The sequence below is a fragment of the Callithrix jacchus genome, chromosome 1, assembly GCF_049354715.1.
Source record: "Callithrix jacchus isolate 240 chromosome 1, calJac240_pri, whole genome shotgun sequence".
NCBI lineage: Eukaryota > Metazoa > Chordata > Mammalia > Primates > Cebidae > Callithrix > Callithrix jacchus.
This window is the reverse complement of record NC_133502.1, coordinates 191,757,030-191,767,528: the sequence shown is the minus strand read 5'-3', so window position 1 is coordinate 191,767,528 and position 10,499 is coordinate 191,757,030. Positions and strand designations below refer to the sequence as shown.

At 43.6% G+C, this 10,499-nt stretch overlaps 1 pseudogene; it reads left to right on the top strand.

Annotated features, from left to right (window-relative positions):
- Nucleotides 1–4,218: 4,218 nt before the first annotated feature.
- Nucleotides 4,219–4,899, top strand: LOC100391163 (diphosphoinositol polyphosphate phosphohydrolase 1 pseudogene; annotated as a pseudogene).
- The last annotated feature ends 5,600 nt before the right edge of the window (nucleotides 4,900–10,499 follow it).

Sequence of the window (10,499 nt, the reverse complement as noted above, 5' to 3'; positions counted from 1 at the left end):
AAGCAGATCACCTGATGTCAGGAGTTCCACACCAGCCTGGCCAACATGGTGAAACCTCGTCTCTACTAAAAATACAAAACCAAAAATTAGCCGGGCATGCATGGTGGCGAATGCCTGTAGTCCCAGCTACTTGGAACACTGAGGAAGGGGAATCTCTTGAACCCGGGAGGTGAAGGTTGCCATGAGCTTAGATTGTTCCACTGCACTCTAGCCTAGGTGACAAGAGTGAGCGTTTATCTAAAAAAAAAAAAAAAGTCTCAGCTATTGAGCTACCCTCTAGGTGGGGTGGATCAGGCCTATAATTCCAGCACTTTGGGAGGTCAAGGTGGGCAGGTCACTTGAATACAGCAGTTTGAGACCAGCCTGGCCAACATGGCGAAACTCTGGGTCTACCAAAAATACAAAAATTAGCCAGGTGTGGTGGTGCGTGCCTGTAATCCCAGGTACTCAGGAGGCTGAGGCAGGAGAATTGCTTGAACCCAGGAGGTGAAGGTTGCAGTGAGCCAAGATTGTGCCACTGCACTCCAGCCTGGGTGACAGAGCGAGACTCCCTCTCAAAAAAAAAAAAAAGTCTCAGGTAGACCGGGCACAGTGGCTCATGCCTGTAATCCCAGCACTTTGGGAGGTGGAAGCGGATGGATCATGAGCTCAGGAGTTCGAGCCCAGCCTGGCCAACATGGTGAAACCCTGTCTTTACTAAAAACACAAAAATTAGCTAGGCATGGTGGCGCATGCCTGTAATCCCAGCTAGTCAGGAGGCCGAAGTAGGAGAATCACTTGAATCAGGGAGTCAGAGGTTGCAGTGAGCTGAGATGGTGCCACGGCACTCCAGTCTGGCAACAGAGTGAGACCATGTCTCAAAAAAAGTCTCAGGTATCCGGTGCTATGAAGAAAACAAGGTAAAGAGATGGAGGGGAGAAGGAGACAACAGTTAATTGGGTGATTGAATAAGGCTTTTATGAAGAACAACATTTAACCTGAAGTCCTTTTAATGGCCCTACATGATCTACTTTCCTATCCAATTTATATATGCCTTCTAACATATTTTGTCTAAACTGGGCATATAGTCCCAGCTACTCAGGAGGCTAAGGAGGTAGGAGAATCCATTGAGCCTGGGAATTCAAGGCTGCAGTGAGCTAAAATTGCACCACTGCACTCCAGTCTGAGCTAGAGTAAGCCTCTACCTCCAAACAAACATATTTTGTCATTTACTCGTTTATTAGGGTTATTGGTTTTTGTGTGTCTTCACCAAGAAAAGGGAATTTTGATTGCTTTGTTTATTGGTAACAAAAACTGGTACATTGTATGTGCTCATTATGGATTAAATAAATAAATTTGGAGCCTACTGAGCAAGCAGAAAGTAGTAAGAGATGTTGGAGAGGCAGTCAGGCGGCAGAGGAGACAGGGGTTTTATTATAGATCTTATGGAAGGCATTGAAGTTTTTTTTGTTTTTTTTTTTTTGAGAGTGTTGCTATGTTGCCAGGCTGGAGTGCAGTAGTGTGATCTCAGCTCATTGCAGCCTCCACCTCCTGGGTTCAAGCGATTCTCCTGCTAGAGCTTCTCCTTTGGCTGAGATTATAATTGTCTGCCACCACACCTGGGTAAGTTTTTGTATTTTTAGCTCAGGTATCCATCAGGTGGTGTGGCTCTTGCCTGCAATCCCAGCACTCTGGGAGGCTGAGGTGGGCAGACTACTTGAGGTTAGGAGTTTGAGACTAGCCTGGCCAACATGGTGAAAATTTAGTGGTTTGTGCCTGTAATTCCAGCTACTCAGGAGGCTGAGGCAGGAGAATCGCTTGAACCTGGGAGGCAGAAATTGCAGTGAGCCGAGATCATGCCACTGCACTCCAGCCTGCGTGATAGACTGAGGCTCTGTCTCAAAAAAAAAAGAAAAAAAAAAAAAGAGAGAGAGAGAAAGGGAAGAAAGGGAAGGAGGGAAGGAAGGAAAGGAAAGAAACCAAATGGAAGTATTAGAACTGAAAAATGCAGTAAGTGAATTTAAAATCCCAGTGGATGGGTTCAACAACAGAGTTTTTCCCAACAGAAGCTGGGAGGAAAAAAGATATGGAAGTGATAGAGGAAAAAAAAAATAACTGAACTGGAGGATAGAACAACAGAAATTAGGCCAGGCATGGTGGCTCACACCTCTTATCCTAGCACTTTGGAAGGCCAAGGGGGGCAGATTGCTCAGGAGTTTGAGACCAGCCTGGGCAACATGGTGAAACCCTGTCTCTATCTACTAAAAATAAAAAAAATTAGCCAGGCATGGTGTTGCATGCCTGTAATCCCAGCCACTCGCCACTCAGGAGGCTGAGGCAGGACAATCACTTGAACCTGGGAGGCAGAGGTTGCAATGAGCTGAGATGGCACCACTGCACTCCAGCTTGGGCAATAGAGCGAGACTCTGTCTCCAAAGCAAACAAACAAAACCCAAAACAATAGAAATTACCCAATCTGAACAAGAGAGAGAAAACAGACTGAAAACAAAATGAAAAAACAGAGCTTTGTGGACCTGTGGAAATACCACAAAAGATCTAATATTTGTGTCATCAGGGTTCCAGGCAGAGAGGATAAAGAGGGCCAGGTTGAAAAGGTAATTGATGGCCGGGCGCGGTGGCTCACGCCTATAATCCCAGCACTTTGGGAGGCCGAGGCGGGTGGATCACGAGGTCAAGAGATTGAGACCATCCTGGTCAAAATGGGGAAACCCCGTCTCTACTAAAAATACAAAAAATTAGCTGGGCACGGTGGCGTGTGCCTGTAGTCCCAGCTACTCGGGAGGCTGAGGCAGGAGAATTGCTTGAACCCAGGAGGCGGAGGTTGCGGTGAGCCGAGATCGTTCCATTGCACTCCAGTCTGGGTAACAAAAGCGAAACTCCGTCTCAAAAAAAAAAAAAGAAAAGAAAACGTAATTGATGAAATAATGGCTGGATACTTGCCAACTCTGGCAAGAAAAATCTGTAGATTTGAGAAGCTGAGCAAGCACGACACAGAATAAACCCACAGAAATCCATGCCACAACACATCACAAACTTCTGAAAACCAAAGAGAGAAGAATTGTTGAAAGCAGCAAGAGAAAACAACACCTTACCTAAAGAGGAAACATTATTTGAATGGCAGATTTCTCACCACAAACCACAGAGGCCAGCAGAAGTGGCAAAATGTTTTTCATGCAAAAAGCAAATACAAAAAAAAGCACCTGTCAACTCAAAATACTATACATGGTGAAAATATCCTTCAGGAACCAAGGGGGAATCAAGACATTCTCAGAAGGAAAACTAAGAGAATTTGTCATCATTAGGCCTTCCCCTAGAAAGAAGACAATAAAACAAGGACCTTGGAAAATTAGAAAGAAAGAACAAACACAGTAAGAAAAAATATGGGCAAATACAAAAAGTTTGTCTTCTCCTTTTGAGTTTTCTAAATTACGTTTGACAGTTGAAGTAAAAATAAATCTTTTTGGAGATGGAGTCTTGCTCTCTTGCCCAGGCTAGAGTGCAGTGGCAGGATCTCGGCTCACTACAACCTCTGCCTCCCTTGTTCAAGCAATTCCCATGCTTCAGCCTCCCAGGTAGCTGGGATTACAGGCATGTGCCACCATGCCCGGCTAATTTTTGTATATTTTTCTTTAGTGGAGATGGGGTTTCACCATGTTGGCCAGACTGGTCTCAAACTTCTGACCTCAAGTGATCTGCTCGCCTTGGCCTCCCAAAGTTCTGGGATTACAGGCATGAGCCATTGCACCCAGCCTGAAGGAAAAATTATAGCATTATCTAAGATAGTCCTAAATCTATATGGAGAAAATATTTTAAACAATTATCTTATAAACCAGGAGGGGTGAAGGGACACAGAGGGAGGTAAGGTTTCTATATTTCACTCAAACTGGTAAAATGAAGACATTAGAAGACTGTCATAAGTCATGTATATAAGAGCAGCCACTTAAAAAGCTATGCAAAGAGACACAGAAAAGAAACACTATAGATAAATCAAAATGGAATTCTAAAAAATGTTAAACCCACAGAAAGGCAGAAAAACATAGAAAACAAAACATAAAATGAGGTGGGGCACCTGTAATTCTAGCACTTTGGGAGACCAAGGTGAGAGGATCCCTTGAGCCCAGGAGTTGGAGACCAGCTTTGGCAACATAATGAGACCTCATCTCTACAAAAATACACACACGCCCCACCCCTCGATTCCTGCAACCCGCACCACACCCCGACCTGGGCCTGGAGGATGATGAAGCTCAAGTCGAACCAGACCCGCACCTATGATGGCGATGGCTACAAGAAGCAGGCCGCATGCCTGTGTTTCCGCAGCGAGAGCGAGGAGGAGGTGCTACTCGTGAGCAGTAGTTGCCATCCAGACAGGTGGATTGTCTCTGGAGGAGGCATGGAGCCCCAGGAGGAGCCAAGTGTGGCAGCAGTTCGTGAAGTCTGTGAGGAGGCTGCAGTAAAAGGGACATTGGGAAGATTAGTTGGAATTTTTGAGAACCGGGAGAGAAAGCACAGGACGTATGTCTATGTGCTCATTGTCACTGAAGTGCTGGAAGACTGGGAAGACTCAGTGAACATTGGAAGGAAGAGGGAATGGTTTAAAATAGAAGACGCTGCATAAAAGTGCTGCAGTATCACAAACCCGTGCAGGCGTCATATTTTGAAACATTGAGGCAAGGCTACTCAGCCAATATTGGCACCCCAGTTGTGGCTACCACGTACTCAGTTTCTGCTCAGAGCTCAATGTCAGGCATCAGATGACTGAAGACTTCCTGTAAGAGAAATGGAAGTTGGAAACTAGACTGAAGTGCAGATCTTCCCTCTCACCCTGGCTCTTTCCACTTCTCCTCACAGGCCTCTTCTTTCAAATAGGCATGATGGGCAGCAGAGAAAGGGTATATTGATAATGTTACTATTTGGTGTTAAGTGATGGGGCTTTTTCTTCTCTTTTTATTGAGGGGTGGGGGTTGGGGGTGTAATTTGTAAGTACTTTTGTGCATGATCTGTCCCTCCCTCCTCCCATCCCTGCAGTCCTCTGAAGAGAGGCCAATAGCCTTACCCTGCCTTGGATTCTGAAGTATTCCTGTTTGTCTTATGCTAGCCCTGGCCAGACATTTTTCTTTGATTTTTAATTTTTTTTTGTTAAAAGATACCAGGCTGGGCGCGGTGGCTGACGTCTATAATCCCAGCACTTTGGGAGGCCGAGATGGGTGGATCACTAGGTCAAGAGATCGTGACCATCCTGGTCAACATGGTGAAACCTCATCTCTACTAAAAATACAAAACTTAGCTGGGCATGGTGGCGCAACCTGTAGTCCCAGCTACTTGGGCGGCTGAGGTAGGAGAATTGCTTGAACCCAGGAGGTGGAGGTTGCGGTGAGCCGAGATAGCGCCATTGCACTCCAGCCTGGGTAGTAAGAGTGAAACTCCATCTCAAAAAAATAAAAAATAAAAAATACCAGTATGAGATGATAACCTTTCAAGAATTTGTCCTATAATGTGCTGTACAGTTCAGTAGGGTGGTCACTTTCATTGCAGGATATATTTATCTACACATTATATATTGGACATATAATATGTAAATAAATAACTTCTAGAAAGAAAAAAAAACAAAAATACACACACACACAAACACGAGTGTGGTGGTGCACAACTCTATTCTCAACTACTTGGGTGGCTGAGGCAGGAGGATGGCTTGAGCCCACCAATGTCAAGACTGCAGTAAGCTGCGATTCTGGCACTAGACTCCAGTGTAAGTGATAGAGTGAGACCTTGTCTCAAAAATAATTATTTCAACCTAAGGAAGCTGATTAGAAAAATAGAAAAAATGGGCCGGGTGTGGTGGCTCACATGTGTAATCCCAGCACTTTGGGAGGCCGAGGCGGGTGGATCACCTGAGGTCGGGAGTTTGAGCCCAGCCTGACTGACATGGAGAAACCCTGTCTCTCCTAAAAATGCAGAATTATCTGGGCATGGTGGCTCATGCCTGTAATCCCAGCAACTCGGGAGGCTGAGGCAGGAGAATTGCTTGAACCCAGGAGGCAGAGGTTGCACTAAACCGAGATTGTGCCATTGCACTCTAGACTGGGCAACAAGAGTGAAATTCCGTCTCAAAAAAATAAATAATACATTGTATTATAAGTAATCTAGAGATAATTTAACCTATGCAGGAAGATGTGCCTAGGTTATATGAAAATACTATACCTTTTAATCTCAGGGAGTGAACATCCTGGGATTTTGGTATACGTGGGGGATCCTGGAGCCAATCCCCCATAGATACCAAGGGACAACTGTACTTAATGGTGAAATGCTGAGTGTTTTCTCCTAAAATTGGAAACAAGGCAAGAATGGCCACTCTTGTCACTGTTTCACTCTTATTCAATATAGCTCTGGAACTTCTAGCCAGTGCAACAAGACGGGGGAAAAAAAAAAAAGGAAGTAGCTGGATACCATGGCTGACACCTGTTATCCCAGCATTTTGGGAGACTGAGGTAGGCCAATCACCTGAGGTCAGGAGTTCCAGACCAGCCTGGCCAACATGGTGACACCCTGTCTCTACCAAAAATAACGAAAATTAGCCAGGCGTGGTGGTGTGCACCGGTAATCCCAGCTACTTGGGAGGCAGAGACAGGAGAATCGCTTGAACCAGGGAGGCAGAGGTTGCAGTGAGCTGAGACTGAGCCATTGCACTCTAGCCTGGGTGACAGATCAAGAGACTGTCTCAGAAAAAAAAAAAAAAAAAGTAAAAGGAAGTAAAAGGCATACAGATTGGAAAGGAAGAAATAAAATTGTCCTATTTTTAGACCACACATGGTTTATGTAGTAAATCTCAAGGAATCTAGCAAAACTCTTAGAACTAATAAATGAGTTCAGCAAGGTTATAGGATACATGATGAACATACAAAAATAAATTGTGTATACTAGCTATGAATATGTGGACACTGAAATTAAAAAGAATGTGACATTTCCAGTCATCCAAAAAGTGAAATATTTAGGTGTAAGTCTAACAAAACATAAAATTTGAGACTCGTGTACTGAAAACTATACAACACTGATAAGAGAAATTAAAAATCTATGTTTTTTTTTACTTTTTTTTATACCATATATTATATCATAGCAGTAACTATCTTATTTATTTATTTATTTATTTTTGAGATGGAGTCTCACTTGGTCGCCCAGGCTGGAGTTCAGTGGCGCAATCTTCAACTTCCTGGTTCAAGCTATTCTCCTGCCTCAGCCTCTCTAGTAGTTCAGATTACAGACGCCTGCCACTTTGCCCAGCTAATTTTTTGGTATTTTTAATAGAGACGGGGTTTCACCCTGTTGGCCAGGATGGTCTTGATCTCCTGATCTTGTCATCTGCCCACCTCAGCCTCCCAAAGTGCTAGGATTACAGGTGTGAGCCACCATGCCCAGCCAATATATGTATATTTTTGAGACACAATCTCCCTTAGTTGCCCAGGCTGGAATGCAGTGGTGTGATCTGAGCTCACTGCAGCCTTGGACTCCTGGGCTCAAGAAGTCCTCCTACTTTAGCATCCCAAGTAGCTGGGACTATAGGTGCCCGCCACCATGGCCGGATAATTTTTTGGTATTTTTTTGTAGAGATGGGTCTCATCAAGTTGACCAGGCTGGTCTCCAACTCCTGGCCTCAAGAAATTGTTGTTCCTCAGTCTCCCAAAGTGCTGAGATTATAGGCATGAACCACCATATCTGGTTTAAAAAAAAATTTTTTAATGGCCATACAGTGTTCATGGGTTGTAAGATTCAACACTGTAAAGATGTCAGTTTTCATGAAATTTCAGTTTAACAAAATTCCTATCAAAATCCTAGTAAGTTTTTTAAATTTATAGACAAAATTATTATTACTATTATTTTCTTTTTTGATACAGAGTCTCGCTCTGTCACCCTGGCTGGAGTGCAGTGGTGTGATCTTGGCTCACTGCAACCTCCACCTCCCAGGTTCAAGTGATTCTCCTGCCTCAGCCTCCCAAGTAGCTGAGATTACAGGCACCCACCACCATGTCTGGCTAATTTTTGTATTTTTTTTAGTAGAGATGAGTTTCACATGTTGGCCGGGCTGGTCTCAAACTCCTGACCTCAGGTGATCTGCCTGCCTTGGCCTCCGAAAGTGCTGGGATTATAGGCGTGAGCCACCGAGTCTGGCCTATTCTAAAATTTATATTAAAAGGCAAAGGAATTAGAGTAGCTAAGACAGTTTTGAAGAGGAAGAATAAAGTGTGAGGAATCTCTTTACCTGTTTTCTTTTCTTTTTTTTTTTTTTTTTTGAGACAGTCTCACTCTGTCACCAGGCACCAGGCTGGAGTGCAGTGGCCAGACCTCGGTTCACTGCAACCTCCGCCTCCCGGGTTCAAGCAATTCTCCTGCCTCAGCCTCCTGAGTAGCTGGGACTGCCCAGCTAATTTTTTTTTTGTATTTTTAGTAGAGACGGGGTTTCACCATGTTGGCCAGGATGGTCTCCATCTCTTGACCTCGTGATCCGCCCGCCTCCGCCTCCCAAAGTGCTGGGATTACAGGCGTCAGCCACCGCACCTGGCCATCTTTACCTGTCTTTTCAAGACATACTTTTTACAGTTGCAGTAATCAAGACTGGTGTTGGTGGAGGATAGACATACACATCAAGGGAACAGAATAGAGAACCCAGAAAAGACTCACTCAAATGTGCCCAACTGAATTTTGACAGAGGTACAAAAGTAATTCAGTGGAGGAAAAACACACCATTTTAAACAAATGGTGCTGGAGCAATGAAATATCTATTGGCAAACAAAAAAAAAAACAAAAAACTCTCGACCTATGTCTCACATGTTATACAAAAATTAACATGTATCATACACTTAAACCTAAAACATAAAAGTATAAAACTTTTAGAATGAAGGCCAGGTGCAGTGGCTCACCCTTGTAATCCCAGCCCTTTGGGAGGCCAAGGTGGGTGAATCATGAGGTCAGGAGATGAGACCATCCTGGCCAACATGGTGAAACTCCATCTCTACTGAAATATAAAAAATTAGCTGGTCTCTTGTAGTAAAACAAACAAAAAAAATTAGCTGGTTGTTGTGGTGCATGCCTGTAATCCTAGCTACTCGGCAGGCTGAGGCAGGGGATTGCTTGAACCTGGGAGGCAGAGATCATGGCACTGCACTCCACCCTGGTGACAGAATGAAACTCCAAAAAGAAAATGGAAAAATGAAGCATCTGAATGAAGGACTAATAATACCAAATTCAGCTTTTGTGAATCTTATCTGCAGATATGTACAGACCACATCCTAAGGTTGACTTCTTCCTCAACAGAAATACATGATCCAGTGCCTTATTGGAAATGATCTGTATGTTTGTTTTTTTAAAATAGAGATGGCGTTTCACCATGTTGGTCAGGCTGGTCTTGAACTCCTGACCTCAGGTGATTCACCCACCTCGGTCTCCCAAAGTGTTGGGATTAACAGGCATGAGCCACTGAACCCAGCCTGATTTTCTTGTTTTAAGAACTGGTGTATATAGGTACATCTTGAATGTTCTGCTTTCCTTACCCTTATGCCTGTACTTTACCTCAGCCTTCAATTTCATTGTGTTTCTTTGCTACTTAATATCTTGAAATCTGGTATGAAACTATTGCATGATCCCTGCATCTCTGCTTGTGCATATATCATAGTTCTCTTATAATGAGTGTGCATAGATCTAATTCATTTGAGGTAATCAAAGTTTAAATAATATATCGGATCATTAAAAATAAAATGTAACTTAAATGCAAAAAAACCAAACCCCAAAAAACAACAACAAAAATAAACTTTTAGAATGAAAGGAGAAAATTTGCACGATCTAGGGCCAGACAGAATTCTTAGACTTGACACCAATAGCATTATCTAGGAATGGAACAATTGATAAATTGAACATTAGAATTTAAAACTTTTGCTCTGTGAAAGGGCCTGTTAAAAGGATGAACAGACAGCTACAGAATGGGAGAAAGTGTTTGCAAACCATATATCTGACAAAGCACTAAGAGATAGAATATATCAAGAAAGAATTCTTGGCCGGGTGTGGTGGCTCACACCTGTAATCCCAGCACTTTGGGAAGCCGAAGCAGGTGGATCACAAGGTCAGGAGTTTGAAACCAGTCTGGCCAACATAGGGAAACCTCTTCTCTACAAGTTAGCCAGACATGGTGGCATGTGCCTGTAATCCCAGCTACTCAGGAGGCTGAGACAGGAGAATCGCTTGAACCTGGGAGGTGGAGATTACAGTGAGCTGAGATGGCGACACTGCACTCCAGCCTGGGCAACAAAGGGAGACTCCGTCACACACACACAAAAAGAAAGAATTCTTAAAACTCAGCTGTCAAAAAACAATCCAATTAGACATGCGCAAGTGGCATGAAAAGATATTTCATTGGAGAGGATATATAATACAAATGGCAAGGAAGCAAAAGAAGAGATGTTCAGCACCATTTGCCATCAGAGAAATGCAAATTTAAACCAGAATGAGATATCACT